Here is a 14,533-nt window from a genome sequence, read left to right as displayed (position 1 = left end):
TGCTCTTCTTATTTTGGGCCGTTTTCCAGCAGATGTTTTTTAAAAAGCCAATCATCATTTGCTATGGCATTGTGAGGTAGACATATGGAGAGTAGAATGCAAATTCATTTGGGATTTTAATTCAAGTCCAGAGGTAAAAAAAAGCTAGAGTGCTGCTGCTGACCAGCTGCGCTGTCTAAAACCTTTCACACTAGGGTGAATTTGGAATCAATTGGTACAACTGCAATACAACTCTTCCTTGTTGATGCAGGCCAGGACTACTCACATTCATTTTGAGTTTACCACTTGCTGATGTAGTAATTATCCTGTTAAAAGGATCCTTGCTAATTAATTTGGAGTGTACTGAGCTGGCTAGAACATCATTCCAAATTCATCAGCACAAAATTTGCAGGACATAGTTTTTTTAAACTTGCTGTCTATTTAAAGGCTTGGTTCAGCAACAAACTGCCTACCGGGCTCAGCCTGCAGCAAATGCAAGATCCCCTGGGGTCAGCAATACCGAGTCTAGTTACAGCAGGAATATTTTTACAGAGAACTATATTTCCTGGTCTTCAGGCTGTTCCATTTTGAACAGCAGTAAAGCTTCTTCTCACAGTAAATCTTATTAGAACTCACTCAGATGCTAGGTTGTTACTAGTAGATCCCATTCACTCACAGACAAAATGGGCTAGATCCTCCTCCCTCACAATAGAATAGATCTGGACTTCCCTTTTCCTCCCCATTATCAGGGGTGACAACGAACAAATTGAACAGATTAAAAACAAAAGCAAATCCAAACAGACAAAGCACTTAAACGGTGAGTAGTCTGCCTCCCCACCTGTCTGCAGAGTGGAATCACATATGCCAGGTAGCAGCAGGAACAACATGCAGTTCCCTCTACTTCATCGAGAAGCCTGAAAACAGCAATTAAGAAGTCTAGTAGCTTGTATGTTTAGACTCAGTGGCAAACCCCAGTTGCAAGCCCTCCTCATCTTCCTCTTGTAAATTTTGAGAGGACTGCAGCACTGTTTTTGTCTTGTTTTGGGTTTTTTTTGCTGTTTGTTTGGGGTTTTTTGTTTGTTTGGTTTGGGTTTTTTTGTTTTTTTTTTTTTTGTTTGTTTGTTTGTTTGTTTGTTTGTGGTGGTGTTTTTTTTGTTGTTGTTTTTTATTTTTTTTCCAGCAAGCTGTCCGAGTCAGCTGAATCAGCAGCTGGGTGTGGGGAGCCGTTGTGTCAACCTGCAGCCTTCCAGGGCTTTGCACTAGGCAAGTGGCAGGATGCATTTTCTTGAAGATCTGCCAGCATCTGTGGTGTATCTAAAGAACAAGTGATGTCATGCTTGCTATTCAGGAAAAGCTGCAGTAAAAACTTTCAGGCGGGGAAAATTCAAGCCTTCAGAATGGAAGGATTTCAGAACATGTATCTTAACCATTATTTACTTGAGTCAGGAGAGTTGCATTGCTAAATCTGTTCTGCAAATAGATACCTAGCCATTTGTTGTTATTTATTCTGGTTGTTCCTGCCTTGTCTGTTTAGATTATTCCATATGAAAATTTACTAAAATGTGAGCTAAAGTGTATTCCTCCTTTCCTTTGGACATTGGCTCAGATAAGATCATAGCCCTGATCCTGAAACAGAAAAGATCAACAAAAAAAACTCCAACCACCAACAGGTTTTTATTGCATTCCTGTTGGTATCTGTACTGTACTATGTTCTCTGGGACCATGTGGAAATAGAAGAAAATGTGCAATTACTTTTAGGAAATTCCAACTGTATTTTGAAAATAAAAGGCAGTTACCTCAGGCATAGCTGCCAATTTATGACGTGAAAGCTGACTGTTATATGTTCCCATTAATTACATCTTCCACATGCTGCTTTTCCTTTCCATCCTTCGTAAATTAATTACTTCAGCCAGATTTTGACTGCAGCCATTGAAAATACACAGCAACAGCAGTAAATTCCACTCTATTCTAGATAAGTTCTTCTTAATTCAGAACCTTTGCCTCCAAGTATTCAAGTCACAGCATAAACCCAAAGAGGATGTATTCAGTATCTGCAGACAGGATGCATTTTACGTACGCACACAAATACATATATTTAGATACCTATATGTACCTGGCAATACCTAATAGATACAGCTTTTATTTCTGTTACGGTGTGTGAGATTGATGATGAAAACACTCTGCAGATCTCTAAAACATAACAAATATCTTAAAGTTTAGAGCTTTAAATACAAAGCATACAATACTCTGACCAACATACTGATTTTTTAAAAAAAAATATTTTTTAAGTTCCTTGGAATATATTCTTTCTATTCAAGTTTCCTCAGTTGAATGAAACTGACCCAATCACTATTCCCCTCTTAAAAACAAAGTTTTTGAAGAGAGCACTAGAACAGAACACCAGCATCTAAAACTGCACAAAGCTTTTTCTCTGGTCCTGTGTCAATAGAAAATAGACAAGCCTTGAAATCACCAGGTTGCAGAGTCCTTGTCCCTCTGGTCTTTGGGTCCAATTCTCCCTCTTTTTCCATGCTGTTCTATGAAGAAAGAAGCCTTCCCTTCCTTGTGAGAGGAAGGAAAACATTATTCCTAATCTGTAATGGTGAGGCAATAAAAAGGAGGTACGATGGCGGCAGCAGCAGCAGAGACATTTGCCCAAGATTGATCACTGCACAAGCAGGGAAATACAGCGATACAGACCCCTAAAGGAATAGATGCTAATGACTGCAAAAAACATGCATGAACTGTGTTCTGAAAACCTTCCCTGGCCCTTCAGAGCCCACATAGGAAGAGTTGTGTTAAAACAACTCCACTTCAGTGACCTCCAGCAAGGTGCTAATACAGGAATTCCAGTGATCCTGAGTCTGTCTTGCAGATGATCCTAAAAAACCCTGTGCAAACTTTTCCTAATTTGGGCTCATCTGGGTCCTCTATTTTCCCTTTAGATTGGATTAAAGGGGTGGGAAGGAAAAAGTGACATAACTATATGAAATACTTAATTTATCAACTTCATCTGCTACATACTGCTGTTCTTTCCTTGTCTACATTTCCAGCTGTTTTCTGGGCCCACATTCCAGATCTCAGCACACAGACAGAAGATGCTAAACACTGAACTTCCTAATGCTGCCTGTGAAAGTCTTCACAAAAGCACACAAGAATTCGGGCCAATAAAAGATTAAGAGCCAAGCCTATTTCTTCCTGTTAAGGGCGGAAGTTATCTACAGCTGTCAAAGCGTTTCCTCCGTTTGTTTGTAGCCTACTACAGAGATAAGAATGTTTTCCTAAGTAGTCTTTTTGTGAAGGACTAGCTTATTGAAACAGCAGCATCATTTTCTTTAGTCCTATGGATTCATATCTCCTTCAAACAATCTTAAGGGCATACAAAGTTTGAAACAAGGCTGTAAAACTGTAGGTAAGAGAATTGAAGGATGGTACAATAGAAGAGGGATGCCCTAACCCAGCATTTTTAATTTTGGGAGGTGGGAAAGTCCTCCAAGCAGGCCTGCATGGGTATCATCTGTAATAGCAGCTTGGAAGATCTGAACTAAAAATTGCTCTAAAATCTTCAGTCCCCTATACGTCTAGCTAATAGTATCTTGAAATAATCATACAGAATAGACATAATCACAGCTAACACCTAGGCCTCACAGAAGACTCCAGCATAGCATTAGAATAGGTTTACAGTGTAAAAAAAGCTGAGTGTTGCTGTTCTTTCATTTTATATTATTCTGAATAAACTGATACTTCACATTTGAAGAATGTGTTGGGCTTCATTTTATCCAGCATCCTGCCTAAGAGCTTCACAATTTGAGTCCCCCAATACAATTCACAAAAAGCTTGTCTTTCACAACAAACTTGGTAGAAGCCTTGTTGGAGCATCTTTCAGGATTGCAAGCTGAGTATGCTCAGCAACTGCAGTACATGAACCAAGATAGCTGTCAGACACTATAGCTCACTATAGGCCTAATCCTGCTTTCAGTAAGCATTCACAGTGCCACTGTTGAAGATCACTACTGTTTCTACAGTATCACTAGAGAAACAAAAACAGGACTCATTTTTCATGGAGCCAATTCAGATGTTTTAAGAAGCGCCTTCTAAAGAGATTTATCACAACTGCCAAAATATAATACTCCTTTACCCATTACAGGTCAATTCTGTGAAGTGGTTAGCCTTCTCCCTAAGTGAGGGGGAAGGGAAGAACTTTCTTCTTTCTTTCCTGACTTCATGTTGAGGTGAAAACTAGCTGTTGCGATTCAGTAACAAACCCATATGACCTTCAAGCAGCCTCCCAGTGCTTAAAGGGGGGACAGGAAAGGTGGGGAGGGACTCTTTATCAGGGGGTGTGGGGATAGGACAAGGGGTAATGGTTTTAAGCTGAAAGAGGGTAGCTTTAGATTAGATATAAGAAAGAAATTCTTTCCTGTGAGGGTGGTGAGGCCCTGGCCCAGGGTGCCCAGAGCAGCTGTGGCTGCCCCCTCCCTGGAAGGGTTCAAGGCCAGGTTGGACGGGGCTGGGAGCACCCTGGGCTGGGGGAAGGGGGCCCTGCCCATGGCAGCGGGGTGGGACTAGATGGGCTTTAAGGTTCCCTCTAACCCAAACATTCTATAATTCTGCCTTGTGAGCTACATATCAAGTTTAACTTAAATTTTAAGCTCCACTGTGGCAGAAGAGAAAAAGACTATTTTGTGGTCTAATCCAAGGAATACTAATTCATTAAAAAACCCTCTTATATGCAGAAAAAGGAGAGAATGCATAAGTAAGAGTTGCCACAGGGGTAGCCTGAAGCCATATGCCAGCAAGTTAGTCTGCTTGTATATTATGAGAATTTTTATCCATCTAATCAATAAGAAATGAGTAGTTACTATGGCAATTTCTACACTACAAGGTACTCGTGCTGCAGTTGAGCATGTTCTAGAAGGAAAAATACACTTACCACTGTGTTATGTAAATTTTTGCACCTTTCGGTGTTGCAGAGTAGTATACAGGCTTGAGAAAGGTGAGAAGAGTAAGATGAGAAGAGTAAACCCAGTTAAAAGATAGTGGAGGACAGCTGGGAATTCTTAAGTGACTAATAGATTCCAGATTAGAGCAATCCACAAGCATTCAAACAAATCAAGCAGAAATTTTGCCAATCTTTAGCTTGAAGTCAGATATAACAAAACTAAAATTTCACTACTGTATTCTTCTTTGATTATCTTCCTCAAAGTTTAAACTGATAGGGCTAGAGTTTAGTCTCTCTTATACTGCAATCAATCTGTACTAATATTGATTTCAAAGGATAACAATACATTCTGTAGTAGCCAGGGCTGATTACAATGGATGTATTTGCTTACATCACAATAGTCTATAACCCTGTAGGGACTGCTGACACACATACAGAGAACAAGGATAAAACTTCACTTGCAAGATACCCAATGCTACAATAAAAGTGCAAGGTTCTTTTAAATGTTTGAAAATTATTGATCAAAATCATCTTTACAAAATACACAGAGAGAGTACATATGCTTCTTACAAAATCTTTATCCCATTTCCATCACATTATATTTTGCAATATTCATTTCCCCCCCCACACACACACCTATTTTCAAAATATTATAATTTGTCAGGTATTAGAACAAATGGGAAGAGACAAATGCTGAGGAGAAACCCAAATTATACAGAGGCAGGCAGTTCCCTTAGAGAGGTGTGACAAGGCAGAGATATCATGGCTGCATATAGAGACAAATTAATACACACCACAACTGCTGAAGGTGGACCAATGACTGTAGCACAAATATGTCAAAAAGATTATCAGGAGAGAAGCCCAGGTAAATTAGCATTTGCATTTGGGCCAGTTTAGAGGAGAGAAACATGCACGCACAAATACAGGGGCCTAAGAACACTTTAAAACCTCCATCAATATCTCCTAGAATCTATATAAAAATAATATGTGGCAGAGTTACAAGTGTGTCCACTTCTGACAAATATATGCATCTGAGGTTCAGATTTTGATGCCTTTTTTAAAATGATCAGTGCTGAGAACTGAAAGCTAATATAACTAAAGGTAGTGGGTTCTTTTCCATAGGATTCAGATACATTTGTATTTTTACACATAAAATATGGGCTCTAAAGTTACATTATAAAGAAACACTAATTCCTACATAGGAAGGCTCTGGGCCTCTCTGTAATAACAAAGACATGGCCCCAAAACCCTTACAGGCAGAAAATAATGAAAAGAAGCAATAAATATAACACACAATAATTATGCAAATTCAAGAGAGGTCTTTGAATTGGGATCATCCTTTTGAAATCTGAGAAGCATGAAGGAAAGCTATCTTATATCAAAAGATGATAAACTTGGGCAAATCTTTTGAAGGCTGGAAAGTTAAATGATAGTTGTATATCACAGTCCAGGCAAACACTGAGGTAATGTGCAAACATGAAAACAGAAATCCAAAGCTATAAGTTCTTCCTTTGTGCAATATTAAAATAGAAGAGCTGTCTAGGAAGTTTTCCCTATGCACACCATTATGAAGGAGCGTACAAAGAGGCTGGGCTGCTCCTGAAGACAACCCTCAACCTTCACACTCTGCCTGCTGCCTATGTACCACAGTAGCCAAGCTTTAGGTGCTTTAAATTAAGACTGAGTCCGTCTGGACACAGTTTTCTAGGACTCTTGAAAGGATACACAATTAGACAAGTAGGGTATTTAAAGAGGCTCCTTATTTTCTTCCAGCTATGTTAGCTAAACAATACTCCCATCAGATGATTTCAAGTCCATTTCCTTATTAAAATAGACCAACTACATCAATTTTTCCACTGCAGAAAGAGGGAAAGACAGACAAGAAGTAGGCTGGCCCAGAGACAGTCAACATCATAAAACTACACTTGGAAAAGGCTTTGTTCTAACCTCTTGGAGTTTTATTAGGGTCCTTAGTGCCACAGAGCAATTCCCAGAGAACACCATGTAATGCAGTTACCAATAGCATAGTTCCGAAGTTACAGTCTTTCCCTTCATCAGCTGGATATAAGAAACAGTATCCTTGTAAAATGAGCAGGAACAGAGAAGGGAAGATTTTTACAGTATCGTTTCTTTAAGGTAAGTGTTTCTTTCAGAAAAGCTTTAAGGCTGTACACTTGTGTTTTAAAGGTTTGTTTCTGTAGCTGGGATAGCTTATATCACGCTTCCTAGTTTGAATCAAATGTACTGAGCTAGTCTGATAGCCCCCTTAAGAAACCTTCAGCTGATCACATTTTAATTTGCACTGAATGTTTCTGTGTTTATCTACATACAACGCATCCTGGACAGAGCTTTCTTACAGCAAATTGTCCTTTTAACTAGCTCTGAAGCCAAGGTTCTCTTTAAAGCATTGAAAATGGAAGAAAGCATGTCCTGTAAGGAAACACAATGGGAACTGGCTATGAATCTAAGCTAGCTCTTAAAGTGACTTTACTGTGGAAGTGTTTCCAATAATGAACTTCAGCAGATTTACATTTTGCAAATCAAATATCCTGTCAGTGTGGTCTCAACAGATGGGCAATAGCACCAACTATTCACATCACATAAAAACCAAACCTTTTTAGAAGAGCAACATACTTAATTGTGGTGCACTGAGAACTAGTGTCTACCAGGAACTAGAAGTTACACTGCCACTAGAAAAAACACTGTTTGTCCCATTGAATGGTTTGGTCTTAAAAGAAAAGGTCTGAAGCATGTCAGACACTCGTGTATCTCTAAGAAAGAGTATCTAAGACAGAACATAAAACATGTCCTGTGAGTTATGAAACTCCATGAGCACTCCACTTTCAGTACTTTATACTTCCTAGCCTCCCATTATCTAACTCCTATTGTGGAGTGTCCTATTTATAGATTTCAGGCTCTTTGCCGGTTGTTCTGTCATCAGTAACAACTGTTTGTTGCTTGCACTACTTCCTTACCACAGATTTATACTGCCCTTGCACTCTAAAGAAACCAAACAAAAACCCTACCAATAAACAAAACAATCCAACCCCACAACACATAACCCACACTTTTACAATGTGGTGGAGGATTTAGCAAAACAGCTGTCATTAACACCTTGCAAGATTATAGGTCTAAGCAGCAGCAAAGACAATACTGAACACTACACTCAGAGCATGAAAGGATTTATTCTAGAAAGAGTTGCTGTTAATGGTTTAATAGAACATAGAATCTTAACCTCTACAAATGCTTAAAAAGAGAGGAAAAAAAAAAAAAAAAAGAAAAAAAAAAAAAAGTCCTTTACTGAGTCATAGTGGCAGCAAGAGAAGTTAAACCTCTTCATTCTGCCTTCCTTCTATGTCCTGAGAAGTTACTGCCATCCCCTTGCTCCTACACAGCTTTGTTCCAAGGAGCTTCATCAACAAGGATCCCTTATTACTTACAGTCATTTCTGAAAAATGGACATCAAGCTACATAAAAACTGAAAATAAAAGTGGGTAAAGTCTGAAGTATCACTGCCTTCCCACAGTATCTCACAGCAGTTAGCAATATTAGTTAAGGAAAACAACAGAAAATGCTGCACAGGCATTGTTGTCCTGATGGAATTTGGTGTTACAGATACTGCTTTGGTAGGAGAAGCAAGTAGTCACGTGTGATACAGGAGAAGAAGCACCACCACAGGGAGGTTTCATTCAACTACGTACAAGAACATATAGCCAAGCCCTCTAGCTACACATTTCAAGGACACTGTAAAGGACCATACCTTTTTCAAACAATTAGTAACATTTCAGATTATACTAGACGGTGTTTAGAAACACTCTGTTTATTTACTATTTATATAGTATATATATAGTATATATTTATATACTATTTATATTTATGACTATTAGAACAAGGCCACAGGCACTGGGAGGGAAGCAGGGAGAAAAAAACAGTACTCAGACAGTTAGAGCATACCTTTGCACCTTACTCTGGGGCAGGCCAAAGGCTTGTTTAACCCTGGGGTTACAGTAATTGAATACCTTCTGTAACAATTTCAGCACAATTCTGCATAACCATGGGGTAACATATACCTCTCCACACCACACACCTTCAACACTACAAAAGACATGTAGGATTCACCAGCTCTACTTATCATACTTTTGTTTTCAATTATCCTATAAATGGGAAATCTGCAGATAATCCTTCAGGACAGACTCAAGCAGGACAAAGTCCCACTAGAAAGGGTTACCTTCCTCTCTACTGCATTCAAGATATGAACAAACCCTCCTGAAGCAGACAGTTTAGCAGATGGTGAACTGCTTCTTTGTCTTCCCTTTCTCTTCACTATGGTACCACATATGTTATGGTTAACATCTCCATCCCTTTTGTTTCTGAGTCTGCCCTGACCAAATACATTGGAAAACTTTACAAAATAACCAGTTTCTGAATTCACAACTTCATTATCAACACAGAACAGAAAAAGCTCTTACCACATCAGGGCAGTCCATTTTACATCCAGCATCTGAGAGACCAAGAATACAGACACGTAAGCATTTGAACTAACCCAATTCCCTGCTTACAACAGGAGGAATTTTCACCCTTGCAAGTGCCTGTTTATTAAGCCACTCCCTCCCCTTCTTGCTGCTCATGGGGCTCACCTGATGTGAGTTAGCAGCTCCTTGGTTCAATGTACTAATTCAGCAGAAAATTAAAAAGCAGAGGAAAGAGAGGAATAGCGTGTTGTTGCATTAACTCAGCTGTGTTACCTACCTGCCTGTTGAATGACAAGTCACATAACCTAATTGGAAAGAGCCAGATCAGGAAACTGTTTCTATTGTTAACTGTTGAACAATTCAGCTTGTATTTAGTGGATCATTACTGTCGGAAGCTCTCTTTTCTCTGCTGCCGACTCCCACAATATGACAGATTATCCAGGAACATCTCTGTCCGGTGCAAAACAGCAGAAAGTTCTTCAGATTTGCCTGCACTTGGAAAGTTTCCCAGGAAGGACAAACCACAGTGGCAGGATCCCTTTCTGTTTCAAGTGGAACAAGTCTATCCAAAATAGCTGATTGCAACTGGAACAAGAGACTATGAGGCACTAAGGAGAAACTGGAGTGGAGGACTGACCAAAAGGATATGGACCCTTTCCCCAAGTAGAAAACAGAAGACTGCCAGTTTTTCACTGCCTTCCCCTGCCTTTCCCACTTCTCTGTATTCCCTTAATAACAAAGAGGATTAGGATCCCAGATGGCAATGATGCTCCAGACTATTTTGGCCTCATCCGCTTTGGGCTCTGACTGCATTCAAATATAGCTGGAAAAGGGATGATTAACTAGCACTGTCATGTTGGCTTGTGGAAAGAATAAGAAAAAAATTGTATTAAATCACTCTTTTAGAAACAGGTCTGAGACTTGGGAGAATTTCTTTAAAGTGACTTAAAAAGTAACTTAAGGTCCCCATTTTCCTTTGGCAATTTTTACAAGACATACATTTCTTTAGTGTTCCATAGCTTGCCTGAATACCAAGTGTTTCAGCAAGTTTTCCATTTGTCTCTATTCATATTTTCAGCCACAATGAGAGAAAGAGGGTAGAGGCCAGATATGAAGAGCACGAACTCAGCTGTGTAGTCAGGCTCTTCCAGAATCATGCCAGTCTGTCAGGCCATAGTTCCAACGCAGTCAATAGTGGACAGTTTCCCATTCATGCTGCCTTACAGCTACGACAGCATATCAAGCAGTCCCTTACATTCAGGTAAACATGAGCATCCCTGAAGATCAATGATCTTTTCTGACAGTAATTAATTATATAAAGGACAGGGTGTTGTGCCTCAGCCTTCCACTTCTCTGCTTTTGACAGAGTTTGACCTTATAATTATCTATTTAGCGTCACCCTGTTGTGCTTCACACTGGACCTTCCAGCCTTCTACCAGTGAGCCAGGGGGTTCATGAAACCCACATGTTTGGCTGCCAAACTCTCCCCCAGGCTCCCTCCCTTTTGTTACCTGGGTCTGCAGATTAAGTTCTGTCCTCCGATATGGAGAAGATGCTGTTATTGCGTACAGCACTTCGACAAGCATTTACACTGACAGGCTTGTAACAGATTGGTAGATGGCTTCAATAATGCTCATGGAGAAGGAACAACAGCACTTTTTTTTTTTTTTGGCACTTGTAGCTTACTTAACACTGGGGGCCTAGCCCTAGACTTGGGCTTTTATGATAATAGCACCAGATGTCACACTGTAGACTGGGGGTGTTAGACCAAGTGCTAAATCTTGGTTCAGTATATTGCAAGACAAAGATATTTTGTTAGATTAAGTTCAGTAAGTGACAGATCCATTCCTCGAAAGTCACATGCATGGAGAAATTGAGCAAAGAATCTGCAGCCTCCAAAGGAGAAGTGGCCTGGTTGTGGAGATGAAACAACTTCGGAGGTTTCTAGAGTTCTGGTACTGGAGGATGACAGACCTGTTACAGCTCACACACAGTCATACTGGTTACACCTTCCTCAAATTCTTTACAGCAGGAAAATGACAACCCCTCAGGTTAGCCAACAGCCATCTATCATTCCATATATCATTCCTTATTTGTTAAAGCTGACTGTCGAAGATTCATGAAATAGCTAAGATGACTTATTAATTGTTTTCCAAACACATGAAATTGTTTCCAAACAAAATTATTTTCCAACACCATTAGTTGTCTAAGAAAAAGAACCTGTGAACAATCTTCACCTAAGTGAACTGAAATAAAAAGCAATGTATTACTAGTAAAAGGAGCAAAGTTTCATGATAAGACACTTATCTCATTTAGAACATGAGATAACATCAACCACCATTCTATTTGCACCTAAAACCCATGCAGTGTAATGCAGCTCAATTCAGCACACATATAAATCTAAATGTGGCTAATCACATTAGTCTGTCCACACAAAATGAAATGATCTGTGACAAACAGTAACATAGATGAAACTGAGGATAATTATTTGTAGTGCAATATGAGCATGTATTTGGGCTGCAGTCAGTTCTAGCTGTTTTAGGAAGTGAGGACAACAAGGAAAACAGGACCCTTTCTTATCCCTAGCAAGGCTGAAAGCTCAGCAAGCTTTGCACACACAATAAGAAATTATTTTGCCAAAAGACAAATTGTTCAATATTTTGCAAATATTGTTTTGCCCCCTGAAGGACAGTTATTTGGTGTGATATATTCCTATGATCTCCAGGGAACTACACAGAAACAAAGGTGCAGATAAAGATAGACAGAACAATAATGAAGTCAGATGCCCTGGGGTACTGATAACGTGCTTTCAGGTCACAAAGTAACTACATCTAATGGCACTTCACCTAGTAGAGATATTCAGTTCAGAAGTAGGAAATCAGAGATGTCTGTGCAAAGGCAAAAAAGCTGTAATAATTTATATCATCTAAGGGTGTGGTCCAATACAAAACCGTGTCCTCATTAAAGACTTCAGGTAAAGGCTACCAGATGCATTTCCTAGAGGTAGATAGTTCAGGTAGAGGAACAGACATCAACAGCTATAAAGGCATAATGCTTCCTGAACACACATCAGCATCAATGAGGGTCATTGCCATACATGGAATCAGTATCCTTAGCTAGTCATGCACTTTGATGCTGGGGATATTAGTGACTACCTCGGGCTCTGTGAATAAACAATTATGACAGGCCGCACCCAGAGGGTGGGGGCAAATAGCTCCTTTTCAAACTGGCAACCTGTCACAAGTGGGTCCCCCCAGGGATCGATATTGGACCCATCGTTGTTTAACATCTTCATAAATCATCTGGATGATGGGGTCAAGGGTATCCTGATGAAGTTCAGTGATGATACCAAACTGAGTGGGGAAGTGGACGCTTGGGAAGGGAAAGCCACTCTGCAGGAAGACCTGCATAGACTGGAAGAGTGGGCTAGAAGAACCTTATGAAGTTCAGCAAAGTGTAAGGTCTTGCACCTGGGAAAACATTATCCGGGAGCACAGCACAGGCTGGGATCTTCCTGGTTGGGAAGCAGCTCTGTGGAAAGTGACCTGGCGTTCCTGGGGGGCAAGCTCAATAGGAGTGAAGAGTGGACTGCCACAGCAGAGAAAGCCAAGGGGATGCTGGGCTGCATCAATGAGAGCATCACCAGCAGAGATAAAGTCATTATCCCACACTACTCAGCGTTTGTCAGGCCACACCTGGAACACTGTGTTCAATTTTGGTCCCTGCTATAAAAAAAAGATGTGGACAGGCTGGAGAGGGTCCAGAGGAGGCCACAAAGATGATAAGGTGACTGAGAAGCCTGCCATGTGAGGAAAGGCTGAGAGAACTGGGTTTGTTCAGCCTTGAGAAGAGAAGGCTTAGGGGAGACCTTATCACCATGTTCCAGTATTTGAAGGGTGTCTACAAAGAAGATGGAGACTCCCTTTACACAAGGAGTCACATGGAAAAGACAAGGGTTAATGGGTACAAGTTACTCCTGGGGAGATTCTGATTGGTCACAACTGGAAAAATTTTCACTGTGAGAACAATCAGCCACTAGAATAGTCTCCCTAGGGAAGTTGTGGATTCCCCAGCGTCGGACACTTTTAAGGTTCAGCTGGACAGGGTGCTGGTCCATCTTGTCTAGACTGTGCTTTTGCCAAGAAAGGTTGGGCCAGATGGTCCTTGATGTCTCTTCCAATTTGGTAATCTATTCTATGATTCTATTCTATTATATTCCATGATTTTCCTACTTGTAGGGATTAAACAAGAAAACAAGTTCCCAGTCTCCTCATTATAACACACAGAAAGTATAATTTGATGCCACATATGTTAATCACATAAGATAGTCTTAGGAAGCAACCACAGATCCCATGACAAATCCTTGTGGAGCCAGAGACAAGGCCTAGTTCAGCAGGCTTTTCCTAGTCTGAGCTGTAGTGAACAAATGTACCTTGCCAAAGTGTCTGGAGAATAGTGATGTCACACCTCATTAAGCTGCAAGTTTATAAGTATAGATTCAAAGAGAGATGGCTAAGATGGGTTGAGTTTTGCACCAACATCAGAATTTGTTCAAGCAGGAACTAGCAATCAGGACAGATGACTGCAGCTATGAAAGACCTCTTCTTCCTAAAGCTGGGATAAGCCATTTTCCAGTACACTTCTGAATAAAACACGGTGAAATGACTGGCTCTCTAGAGAAACTGAGCATGTAGACTGAGTACCAGCCAATAGTATATGCTTATAAGCAAAAGCCTGATTCAGCCAAAGAATTCTTTTTGGATATTTTTGTTGTTTAAACGAGGAAGAGAGAAGCTACTGGCTGACTGCCATTGTAATGGGATATCTTGGCAGGAAAATGCTTTGTGTTATATCACAACCATATGGCAGTGGAAAAGATTTTTTTTCTATTAAGTTCCTGTAATAGTCCATTCCCATTTATAACTTAGCCTTTCTGCATAAGAAGAATATGTTTGTTTCTCAGTCCTATCACAAGATTTGTTAGTATATGACTACACTTTTATACCTAATAATGACAAACATTAAAAACATTACAGAGGTACAATTACCTCTTCTATTGAGAAAAGGTAAATGAGCACATTGGTGGAATGTAGCTTCTTTGAAGAGTTAACCCTGGTCTCCTGTAGGAAGGCATTCTTTT

Source organism: Tyto alba, unplaced genomic scaffold (assembly GCF_018691265.1).
Source record: "Tyto alba isolate M040663 unplaced genomic scaffold, T.alba_DEE_v4.0 Super-Scaffold_1, whole genome shotgun sequence".
NCBI classification, from domain to species: Eukaryota; Metazoa; Chordata; class Aves; order Strigiformes; family Tytonidae; genus Tyto; species Tyto alba.
This window is presented reverse-complemented; position numbering follows the sequence as displayed.